Raw genomic sequence first — 13143 nt, forward strand, 5'->3', positions numbered from 1 at the left:
TCTTGTAATTCGAAATCAATGGGTATTGGAAATGCTAAGGGTGAAAGATTAAAGTTACATTCTTCAGTCAAAGATGGTAGTTGAAATATTTTTGAAAAGTGGTTCACCCAGGTTTCCTCATCGATGGCCACATCGATCTGTGGGGTGTTAGAGTCCAATAACAAGGGTGACTTAACGATTCTCCAAAATGACTGACTATCTTTAGATAGTGCACTTTTGTGCAGAGCGTTCCACAAGGACAATTTCAGCTCCTTTTTCCTTGCCCTTCTGGTGTTGTTATAGTTTCGCCGGAGTTGTTGGATCTCTATTGAATTTCTGTTTGGTTTTCCAAGTGCTTTTCTAAGGTTGGTCTGTGCCTTAGTACATTCTTGGTTAAACCAGCCTGTGGTACTTGGTTTATTTTGTTTGGATACTCTGGTCAAAAGTGTTTTTACTTGTTCTAGTATCGACTGGAAATTTTCCAAGGTTTGCTTTGGATCAGATTGGGAATCCAGGCATATCAATATGTTGTTGTAAGCGGTCTTTACCAAAGTATTAGTAAGCTTGATCGGATCCACTTTTTCCCATTTTATAGTATATCCGTTATTTTTTCCTAATTCAAGCCTGTTTTGTGATAAGGTGCTTGCTATTATTACCATAAGGGACCTTGGTTGTTTCATCTGTAGGTTAAAACTTAGAGCGGAGTGATCACTTAGAATGTTTTCCAGAATTGTAACATTGCTGATTTGGTCTCTTAGTCCTTCTGTGATCATTATGTAGTCCACTGTGGTTTCGTGCCCTCTTCCTCGATAGGTAGGTTCTAATTGGTTATCTTGTGATAGAGTAGGATTTATTATTAAGAGTTCCAATTCTGAGAGGATCTCGTTCATTGCTGACCCCGTTCGCGAATGGAGGAAGTGGACGAAAGGGTTCTCATGTTTGTCCATCATTCCACAGGTCTGATTGTTCATGCAGGGGTGTAAGTTGAAATCCCCTCCCCAAATTATATGAACGGTGCCCTTTCTCTCATAACGGTGCCGAAGATGAGTGATTTTTTCTTGAATTAAAAGAAGAGTACTTATAAAGTTATCATCATCTAAATTATTGTATAGGTTAATTAATATAGTAGTATGTTTTTTCCCTGTTGTGAGAGTGAGCAACTGAAAGTTTGGAGAAGGATCTGCCTCTACTACAGTCAGGTCTGTTATTGTGTTCACTATATAGGTTGCCAGCCCCCCCCTAGATCTGCCCGAACTACTTGGAAGGGCAGGAGATGAGTATGTCTTATATCCCACAAGATGTATGGGCATCGTAACCCATGTCTCTTGTAAGCATATAATTTAGGCATCCTCCAGAAATCTGGCGGCGGAACCATCCTCTATTTTTGATCGGAGACCTGCAATGTTCCAGAAAATCACCAGGAGCTGTAAGATTTCCTTTTCTGTATCTGCCATTTTTGGTTGTGATAGAACAGGGGGGTCATTTGAGGTGATCGCGGTTGCATGTGTGGGATTCGGGGATTTAACTCGTGGTCAATCGACCATTTCCAGGCTATTAAACCGGTTCATAGTCGGTATGCCTTGCCAATTTTGCCCATATGGCATGTCTCTATAATTGGGTCTATATGATCGATTGGGAGGTCTGTCCCATTGTTCCCAGTTTCTCACTCTATTTTGTGGACCCACCGTCTGCCACGGGGCCTCGTGTTGTTGATAATTCTGATTTGTTGACCACCAAGTATTGTCAGGACCACTATATCGCTGAGATATTTTAGACCCAGCAAGATCTAATTCCCATGGTTGGGGGATTGCTTTTCGCCAGATGTTATCAGATTCATTTGCATAGTTATTATAATGTCTTTTTGGGTAGAAGTAAGAGAGGGATCTTGTAGTGATCCCTCCAGTTGTATTGTTTTGTTCCCAAGAACAGATATAGTCAGCGATGCTCGGATCTTCGAAAGTGATCACTATACAGTCTCCCCGAATACTTTTCTTCCTATGCCCCACCCAAGGGGTCCTACACACTGATGTTATCGTGCTTTTCCAGGTTGGCGGAGCAGGTCGATGTGTGTTCAGCCAATACTGTACTTTATTTTTTAGCGACCAATTGGGTTCCTTTCCCTCTCCCGTTAATTCGGGCACCCCCGTCATCACTACCACATAGGGACTTGCCTCAGGTGGCATGTTTAGAGGGTACCTGTTATCATTGGTCCCTCTCAAAGCTCCTTTGTTATTTGGGGAATTTGGCTTTTTAGTGGCAGGAGTTTTGGGGGCCGGTGTGGTTGTGGTTGGCGTGTTTACTTTAGATGTATTAAGTGTAATATTGGTCTGCGGGGGAATAGTAAGGACCTTGGGCGTGGGTTTCTGTGCAGGGGGAGCCTTTGATGGAATAAGGGCCTTTACTGTGGGTTGCTGTTTAGGCGGTGGGCAAGCTAGAGTTACTTTTGGCGGTCCCTGTAGAGGGATTGTCTTGGGACAACTAGCGATTTTAATCAATTGAACCTCTATATTAAGCAGTCTGGTCTCTATTGGGCGAATAAAGGAATCTAGGAGGGAAGCTATCTCCTTTATTAGCTTCGATGATTCTCTTTCCTTGCTCGTTATAAGTGGTGGGGGGGATTCTAAGATGGTGTTATCGCGGAGGTTATGTGGTGAACAGTGGATCGATATCACATTATTGTATGGGTCAGCAGTGTGATGGGATGATGCTTCCGGGATTATAGTATCGGTCAGCTCTAAGTCGCCGCCCATTCTTGTGTTTGAGTTATTATCTGGTTTTTCCCTGTCCTTCCTTTTCTTTATTGCTCCCTCCCTCCTCCCTCTAGCTTGCCTTACTTCTTCCGGGGTGTTATCAGGAAAAATATCTGGAGTTTTTTCTAGCTCATTTTCTGAAAGTGATACTGAGAGTTGGGAGGCCAAAAGATCTACGTTATTTGGAAGACTAAGTCTGTTTGAAGGCACTGTTGTTTGTATTAGCGCAGACTGTGTCTCTGGGGTTCTTGCAGTTGCTATTGGTCCCATTGAGGATCGCCTTGCAATTGCAAGTTCAGTAGAAACTCTGCCCTCAATCAGGCTTATACTTTGATCAATGAATGTATTTGCTCTAGAGATAAAGTCATCCATTGGTCCTAACAGTTTTTCGCCTATTCCAGTGTTTTTTAAAAGTTTTTTTTGCTTACTTGCTCTCGTATTCATTTTCTGTAGATGGAATATGCAAAGGTTTTTTTTGTTGGTAAAGGTAGGTCGTGGCGAACTTCGGGGAGATGGTAAATACCTGTAGGTTGAAGACCGCGAGAGCTTAGAGCAAGGGCCCAAACCGGACTCTCACGTTCTCGAACTGCCTCAAACGGCCCGCTCTTTGCCCGGTCTTCGCCCCGAGCTGCGTCCCGCGCTGCGGGAGAGTTGTAGTAAGATATAGGGGGCGTTGAGGGCGGTGGGCGGGCCAGCAGGGAGAGCGGACCGGGAGGTGGAGTTCGGTCTCGCAGGGACTCCTGGTTCCTGGAGTCCCTGCACGCTCGCAGCCCCGCTAGCGCCTCTCACCCGGAGCCGCCGTACAGCTGGAAAGTCTCCCTGGTTTTCCCCTGCGCCTCACAGAGCGCTGCGGCCGGGTGCGGCGAGGTGTGGGCGGTGAAGGAAGAAGAAGCCGCTGAAGATCAGGTCAGGCTGAAAGTGTCTCCGCGCCAAATTTGATTGCGTCCCGCTGGGAAGGTAGCGAGGGAAGGTTTTGAATCCTCAGTAGGGCGGTGGGCGGGCCAGCAGGGAGAGCGGACCGGGAGGGGGAGTTCGGTCTCGCAGGGACTCCTGGTTCCTGGAGTCCCTGCACGCTCGCAGCCCCGCTAGCGCCTCTCACCCGGAGCCGCCGTACAGCTGGAAAGTCTCCCTGGTTTTCCCCTGCGCCTCACAGAGCGCTGCGGCACCCGCGAAGCGGGTGCGGCGAGGTGTGGGCGGTGAAGGAAGAAGAAGCCGCTGAAGATCAGGTCAGGCTGAAAGTGTCTCCGCGCCAAATTTGATTGGGACTTACAGTGGGCCTGAAGGGCCAATTGTGGATCAGTATTAGGAAAAGAACATTGGTACTGGGAACCTGGACAGCAGGGACCCAGTACTCTACAGTCAAAGTTGCTTAAAACCCAAGCATAAAGTGTGTGTCGGTGGGGGTGGGGTGGGGGTTACTGCAACAGAACCCCATTTTCTCACAGGAGACAAAACCAGGCAGGATATACGTCTGTTGAGGTCAGTACAAGGACATAATATGTTATAAATGTGGGTTGAAAGGTTATTTCACATCTGATGCCATTTGTCTTGCTGTTGTAAAAATGTGCAGGAGGTGCAAGTTAAAAGGTAATTTTGTGAGAATCTACAAGGGTAATAGTGTGAATTTTGTTTGCTAAGTTCAAAAGCTCAGTTGCAGCAGTGGGAGTTGATGACACAGACAACATTCCAGAAGAGATTTTATCACAAATTAGCAAATTGGGAACTGTCATAAACAAAGACAATCCCTTTTACAACCTGTTAACTGTGTGGAAGTGCAGGTTATGGCTTATTCAGATGCCTGCTACACTTTGTGGAAAAATAGCTAGTTACATTTCCTAATCAAGTTTTGTACTAACCCTGGGCGTAGTTCGCGAAGTAGCTCTACGCGTAGCTACGCGAAGTGCACTTCGTGAGCTACGTGTTGCACTACGCGACTGCATAGTACCCTGTTCACACTGTGCAAGATGCCATTTTCAATGATTGCACAGTGCGGACAAGCATCCGGCACTGTGCAGTCATTGAAAACGGCATCTTGCACAGTACGAGCTGTAGTTTTCTGCCGTTCAGGGAGATTTTTACTCGAGCGGCAGCTTTCTCAACGCGGACTGGTAGTTTCTCATCGCAAGCAGTCGCGAGCATACGCGACCACTTGCAATGAGAAACCTAACCTCCCCGCATTGAGAATCTCGCCGGGAGGTTTATTTTCCACGCTTGCGATCGCCAACTTGATGTTGCTGATCGCAAACGAGGAAAAAGTCTCACCAGGATGTCATTTTGCTTGCGGTCGCCAACTTGACGTTGGGGACCGCGAGCAAGCCAAAAATGACTGCTGCACTATGCTACGCGTGTTTGCACTGTGCTACGTGCAGGTCACGTAGTGCGAAGTTGCGCTAACTTCGCAAACTACGCAAGCATAGCGTAGTGCTTTGCCCAGGGTTATTTTGTACCCGCTGGACATCTGGCTAGTGCCATATGACAACAATCAAAAGTATATATTGCTAAATGTGGATCCAGTTTGTTGGGTTGGGCACAGCTAAGGGAACTGTCTATATGCTTAGATGCTAATCACCCAGACCAAATTTTGAGTGCGGGTTCCAAAGGTGAATGCCTTGACTGAAGGCAGGTGGGAGTAGAAATTCCCAGACATTTTTAAAGAAAGAGTTAGGCTTCCTCAGGTGTTTCACAAACATGACTGCATTGAAGGACATTGCAATTCCTAAGGTCCACAAGGTACGTTCTGTACCTCTTGTAATGAGAGAACCTTTGAAGAAAGAACTGCGTAGGTTGTGAGATGAGAAGTTTATTGAAGAAATTAAACTGTCAGAGTGGTTGTCTCTCATTGTTTAGGCTCAAAAGCCAGTGGGAATTTGCTAATGTTTGCAGATCTCTGGTTTCTCTGCATAACATTTGGTTTGTCATCGGCGCCATCCACCTTCCAAATAGCTATACATCAATGATTCTGTGATGTGTCTAATGTGACTTATATAAAAAAGATAATATTCTTGTCTTCGGCAAAAACAGGGAAACTGATGATAAGATTTGAAAAAGGTGTTGAGTATCTTGCAGAAAAGTGGATTAACCATCACATAAGAGAAATGCAAGATTGGTGTGAACGGTATGGCATACCTGGGGCATTAGTTGGATGAGAGTAGATTATCATCTAAAATCAAATTGGTAAAAGCCATCTGTAAGAAATTGTGTTACGGGTTGAGGGGGGTGAAACCCTACTCAAGAAGTAACCTTAGGATGAAGTCAGAAGCAAAATATAAATTAATTTGTGCCCAAGCCTTTGGTAGCTTGGCACAGGGCAGTCAGGCTTAACTCAGAGGCGATGTGTAAAGTATTTGTGCAACACGTCAAACAGTAACAATGTTAAAACAGTCCTCAAAAAGGTCCCACACAGATTAGAAAAAAGTGATTTTTAATATATAGAAAAAACCAGACCAAAATGACAAAAATCAAATCAGTGGTACCAGAGAGATGTAATTTTAAAGACTTTAGAGAAAATAGCACCAAAGCAAGCGAGGCTGCGCTGCAAGGTCCTGCATCATCGTTGAGGATCCAGACAACTAAGGCTTGGAATGCGAAGTCCGACGTCGAGGATGGGCCGCACAGCCCGGCAATGCCTTGGTTCTGAGAAGCTGTGAGGCCGTACTGCAGAGACCTGGTTCCTGGTAAGTCCACGCAGCAGAGATGATGTGTCATTCTGCTCGGGGTTGCACCGAGGAGATATGTCAGTTCTGCTAGATAGCCCCTTTACAGTTGAAGAGTTAGGTACTGCCCTGGCCGACCTACACCCAGGCAAAGCGCTGCACCCAATGGTTTCCCTGTGAATTTTTTAAAGCATACCAGTCACAACTTGGCGCCAACTATCTACAATGATTCATACCGCTTTAGACGAGAAGCAGCTTCCTTCAGACAGGAGACACGCTGAAGTAGTGGAGTTCCTCAAACCGGCTGACCCCCAGAGTGTCCATTATCATACCGCCCAATTTTCCTATTGATTATAGAAGGCAAAATACTCACCAAAGCCTTGGCCAACCGACTCATGCCCCACATAACCCATTTAGTACACCTGGACCAGGCTGGCTTCATGCCCCGTCGCACTACCTGCCACAATATTCGCCACGCCCATAATGCAACAGCGGCAGTAGATCGCCTGGGCCGCCCTATTACTAGCTGACAAAGATAAGGCATTCGACTCTGCAACGTCTTAATATGGGCGCCAGATTACTATCATACATAAGTCTGCTATATACAGACCTCACAGCCTCGGTGAGAGTGGGGGGCTCGATCTCCCCCAGATTTCCTATCCGACGCGGAACTCGCCAGGAATGTCCCCTGCGCCCATATTTATTTGCCCTGGCCACGGAGCCACTAGTGCCCTGGGTCAGAATGGACGCCCTTGTTCAAGGCTTCAGATGGTCGCAAACTGCATCAAACTTTATGTCGACGACGTCCTATTTTTCCTTACCGACACAAAAAGAACTGGCCCTAGGTTACTTCGAATCATGTCGATATTTGGAGAGATTACCCGTTTATATATGAACACCAGCAAGTCTATCCTATGGCCGCTGCGGGGGGTACATGATCTTGGTACATGGTTGACCGATCTGACCATTGCCACTGAAGGGTTATGATATCTAGGAGTTTTCCTGTCTGCCTCTCAGCTCTTCTCATGGGAACACAACCTCGCACCATTGACGGAACAGATACAAGTAGAGGTGAAGTCCTGGTCACACTTGCCCCTGTCGCTATATGGATGGTCGCCATCTTTAAGATGGTGTCCCTTCCCCATCTTCTATACCAACTGCAGGATCACCTATTTCCAATTCTGGGCGCCTGGTTTAGGCACATAAATGCATTATTGGGTCAATTCTTATGGGGCGGGGCACGTCCCGAGTGGCCCTGCAAATCTATTTCCAGTCTATATATTGTGGAGGCATTGCACGTGCAGGCATTTAATCATAATATGCCGCCTCTCACCTTCTAGTGCTGAATGAATGCTGGTACGGTGACCGGGGCGATCCTGCATAAGCAGTGGAGTGCTGGGTGATGGGAGACGCGTCTCTCCACACATTTCTATACCATGGGCCCGGGCTTCGGGCCCTGCCACCCGCGACAGGAGTGGTGTTCAGGGTCTGGAGACAATCGCTGCGTCGAATGGGATGGTGGGGGTCGTCTGACACAAGAGAAACCACGGTGGCATAAAGGTCTTCTACCTCAGAAGGACACATTAGCCGGGTTCAGAGGGTGGGATGATATCGGCATATCCACATTTGGAGTATTAATGCATGGCTAGACTCAAATCCTTCCAGGAGCTCCAAAGGGAATTTCCTATGCCACACAATCTGTTTTATAAATTTCATCACTTCCTTTCTCCATACATTAAAAACCTCAAGACTCTTCCGGAGTTGAATCCACAGGAAGGTAAATTGCTCATGGCAGACCTGAGAGACCATAAAATCACTAAGATATACCAGTCTCTCGTTACAATTAGCCCTACCACACTTGATGCCCTCTGAGTGACCTGGCAGGGAGATCTGGGTCTGATAGAGGACGACAACAACTGGGCCGAGGCCCTAGAATCCCCACGCGGCACGGCTATTTCTTCTTGTCTACTCCTCATTCAGTTCAAATATCTACACTTCATATATTTTACCCGACATAGGCTCTGGACGACCGGCCTGGTAGCATCCCATACATGCCTATTTTGTGGCACCAGTGAGGGTACCTTTATACACACAATTTGGTTATGTAGTGCACTCTCAAAGTTCTAGCGGGGGTCATGACTTGCCTTTCCGATGTGTTAGCCTGGGATCTCCCCATGTTAGAGAAAAAAATGTTTTAACACATCACCAACGAAATTGGGGACACCAGGTATAAACGATACCTACCGTTCTTGGACCTTACCCATGCGAAATGAGATATAGCCAGATTGTGGAAGGTTCCATCTCCCCCTATGCTGGGTGTATGGGGGGAAAAAAGCATAGATTTCTGCATGGGCCTAGAACTGCCAATATACAAAGCAAGGGGATGCCCATAGAAACACCCTAAGATCTGGTAGTGATGGGAAGATTCCTGCGGCCTTCATTTGGAGCTTCTGACCCCAGTAGCATTATATGTGGAGAATGAACCGAGATAGGGCGGCTGGGTTATGTACCACTGTATGATTTAATGGCATTGGAGACATTAGGGTGCGAGAGGGCGGAAGCTGGGGAGCACAGCAGATACATTGTACATTTAGTTGTTTTATTAAATGCTATTTTGCTTTTGATATGTACTGACGTAGATATTACTCCCATACATATGTACATTGACCTGTATATGCGTAAATTAGGCCGGAGGGGCCATATGTGGCTGTAAACGAAAAAATATATTTTGTTTTGAAAAGAAAAAAATATGAACCACCACTGAAATGTGCCAGTTATAGTTTAGTGAACAAACTTACTTGCATCCCATCAAGCACTGCTTATGACCTCACATATTACATCACTCATGACATGTAAAATTACATAATTGAATCCATCACTGATGACATCTCAAATTACATCATCCTCGGTACTGCCATTCACATTACTCCATAAGCCCTTACATTATTTTAGAAAAGAAAGTTTAAAGGGTATAGAATTACTGGGTGTACACATGTAGGTGTATAGGACCGAAAACCGTCACAACTGTGGTTGTGCATGTTGAAAGTTATTTGGTGTACCATTTAAAAACTAGTATAGTTTGGGGTGCAAGTGGTACTCCATGTTAGCCGCTTCTATGCTTCGGACGGCCCCCGGCCATCTGACGTCACGGTGGGCGTGCGTGTGCCGAGGACTGCCGGGGGTCGTCCGAACCGCGCACGCATGCAATTGTCCCGCACAGCGGGGGAATTCCGTCCGCAGCGAAGCGGTTAAACAAGGGAAAGTCTAAGCATGCACCTGATGTGAGTTTCAAAGTAGGTTGTTGCTTAAAGATAAAGTTGAATTCAAAAACATATGTGAGAAAAGCCAAAGCTTCAGTTGAAAATCGATTATCCACCAGTGGATGTCTGGGCAAGTGCACCTGTTATACAGTTGTAATACAGTGCTATACACAAATTCTATGTAACAAGGAGCATTATAAGGTGTGGATGTTTATTTCCAGAATTTCGCTGAAGACTTTGAGGCATTGCAGATTGTTGAATAGGATAGAATGTAGGGGTGACCCACTTAGATGTCGTTTTTCACACTTGTGTGGTAATCATGGTTCCAAGGCTGTGTGCCATTGCGTTCATCTCAGGAATGTGTGTAGTGTATTTTACTAAACTACAGAACATTGTCAATTGGACGTGAAAGAAGGGTTCTTCCCTTATTTCTCACTATTCACTTCTCATTATCTAGCATATTACATCACTCATTACATGTTGTATGACATCAATGATAACATCACTGCAACAGCTGACATTACATCATTGATGACAACAATGTGCATGGCGGGGGCATGAGTTATAGTTACTTTAGGGCTTGAGTTCTAATTACATGAGATAACTATAACTGGTGAATTTCAGTGGTTTTGTCAGCTTAAATCACAAATGGTTGTAGGGGCAACAAGAACATCCTATGCAACCTCTAAAGCCCAGCAGGCAACGAAACCATCCACCACCTTTCGACGAGGTTTACGCTGTACAGATACCGCATACAACCATTAGACTGTGGTTTCAGCTTCTGTCACAGGACTGGAGGCTAGCTGAAACATCTGGGAATTATGGGCCAGATGTAGGAGCCCAAATACCGATCGGTAACGGCCGATTTCGGCTGCTACCGACCGGTATTTAGGAATTGGCATGTAGGGGCCCTATTTTACCGAATCAGTAAATTTACCTTATCTGTATTTTTACTGATTCGGTAACTTCCAGATGTAGGTGGGACTCTTCTGAGTCCCAAAGGCCTTACAGATTCGGTATTTTACCACCCAATCCAATTGGGTGGTAAAATACCGAATCCAGGTGTGCATGCACATGTGTGCATGCACACCTATGCCATGTGACAGACAGACATGCCCTTAGGGCATGTCTGTGTGCCACATGTCACACGTGCCTGAATTCGGGGTGCTAGAGGGTGTCAAAGTGACACCCCCTGCACCCTTGCAGGACTCGGTATTTACCGAATCGGTAAATACCGATTCGGTATTGCCCATTGATTCCTATGGGCTTCAAGGCCCATAGGAATCAATGGGCAATACCGAATCGGTATTCACCGATTCGGTAAATACAGATTTTTACAGAATCGGTAATTCAATTACCAATTTTACCTAAATCTCCCCCCTTCTATTTTACCGATTCATAATTACCGAATCGGTAAAATTCGGTATTTATGAATCGGTAAAATAGAATTACCTACATCTGGCCCTATGGCTCCTAGGAAAAATATCCAAACTCAAGCAAAGTCTAACACATACCACAGGCAGATATTTTATTGCTTAAGGCAACCAGAGCATCCAACTTGTTCTTGGTTGGGCACCAAACCAGTGGCAGATGTAGAGAGATGCCTGGAACAGTCACAAGAGACAACAACGCACCAAACTTACACCGCAAACAGATTAAAAGGCTGTATAACAGCTGGAGTCACTGAAAAGAATAATCAGGCAATGTGATGAAGCTGGAGTTTAGGAACTACTTTTAAAAGGCACACAGACATCCTCTCTTCATACTGGAATGGAGTGAGCACAGAATGCAGCCATTACACGGTAAGACTGGAATTGTAGTAGAGCGGGAATCCAAGATCTGGGGTACCCGCCCAACTTTATCAATAAAGTCAAAACACATCATGCAGGAAGACAACTGGATGTCTGCTCCCAAAGCCACATCAAGCGGGAGAAGTGGCACTTTATTCCACTACTAACTGAGGTCACATGGCCTCCCCTAGTCCCATCCCACCAAAGGCACAAGAAAAACTGGTGAACACATTTACATGCCCACCTAGAAGCCCTCTACAGACAATAAGGTGGAAATATTTGTGGATCCGTGAAAAAAGAAGATGGTGAGATTGTGCAAAGAACCACACACAGAAACATTATTTAATCTCATGACTCAGACCATTTTAAGTCAAATATTGTCATAAAAAGAATGAAAGAACATGGAGGCCCATCTCACACCACAGGCTGACCAGGATGTGGGTAATCACTTTGGAAGGTGGTTGGCAAGCACAATTTCCATTCCACATTAAGTGACAAATTCTCCCCAAGTCTCAACATTTGGGGCCCGACGTAGGTAAATCTGATTTACCGACTGTAGAATACCGAATTTTACCGATTCGGTATTCTAGATTCGGTAAATCAGATGTAGGTACAAAAATCGGTAATTTTTACCGAATCTGTATGATTCGGTAATTACCGAATCGGTATTTACCGATTCGATAATTGCCATAGATTCCTATGGGCCTTAAGGCCCATAGGAATCAATGTCAATTACGGAATCGGTAAATACCGATTCGGTAAAATTACCGATTTTGCAAGGGGGACAGGGTGTCACTTTGACACCCTGTTGCACCCTTGATTAGGGCTTGGGCATGTATGTGTGCCACATGGCACAGGTGTACATGCACAGATGTGCATGTACACAGGAATTCGTTATTTACCATGACATAGTATGTCATGGTAAATAATGAATTCTGAAGGGCCTGTGGCACTGTTTTCAGTGCCACCTACATCACAAAACTGCGATTCGGTAAAATCTGTAAATTTACCGAATCGGTAAATTTAAGGCCCCCTCCATCTGAAACTCCAAATACCGGTCGGTAACGACTGGTATTTGGCCTCCTACATCTGGCCCCTAATGAGTAGAAATAAGCATCAGTTTTCTTCATGCTTGCGCTTGACCACAGGAAAATGTGGTACTTCCAATGAAGGGCAAGAAAACGAGAGAGCCATCGTATCTGCACAAAATATTGTTATCACCAACGTTCGAAAGGTAGACTACTATGACACCTGGGTGGCTTTTTGAAGAAAGACATTGGCTTGGCAGAGTGATAATGGTGAGCCTAGAATTATGATATTTGCAGGAAAGGACTCTTCAAGGAGAGTCTGATCCTCAGATTGAAGTTTCTAATTCTAAAAGCAGTGACAGCTGGGACGAAACCTGCCAGAGACACAAGGAGGAAGCAAAGGAGATCTAGCCCACATGTTCTGAACAAAACATAAAAAAAACAAAAATCCTGTCCCCCTAACCGCAATCTTAACTTAAACAAGCAAAGCAATACTTTAAAAAAAATCCTATATTTTGCTTTAGTTGACAGAGCACCAGTTTCTAATCAAAAAGAAATCTCTTCCTTGGTCACAAGTGTTCCTGTTTGAAACTGGCAATATATTATTCTAAGTAGAAGTCCTTCGTGGGAATCTATGGGGAAAACAATGTCCTGCAGGAAAGTGTTTACGTAATAGATTTAGT

Source organism: Lissotriton helveticus, chromosome 7 (assembly GCF_964261635.1).
Source record: "Lissotriton helveticus chromosome 7, aLisHel1.1, whole genome shotgun sequence".
Taxonomy (NCBI): domain Eukaryota; kingdom Metazoa; phylum Chordata; class Amphibia; order Caudata; family Salamandridae; genus Lissotriton; species Lissotriton helveticus.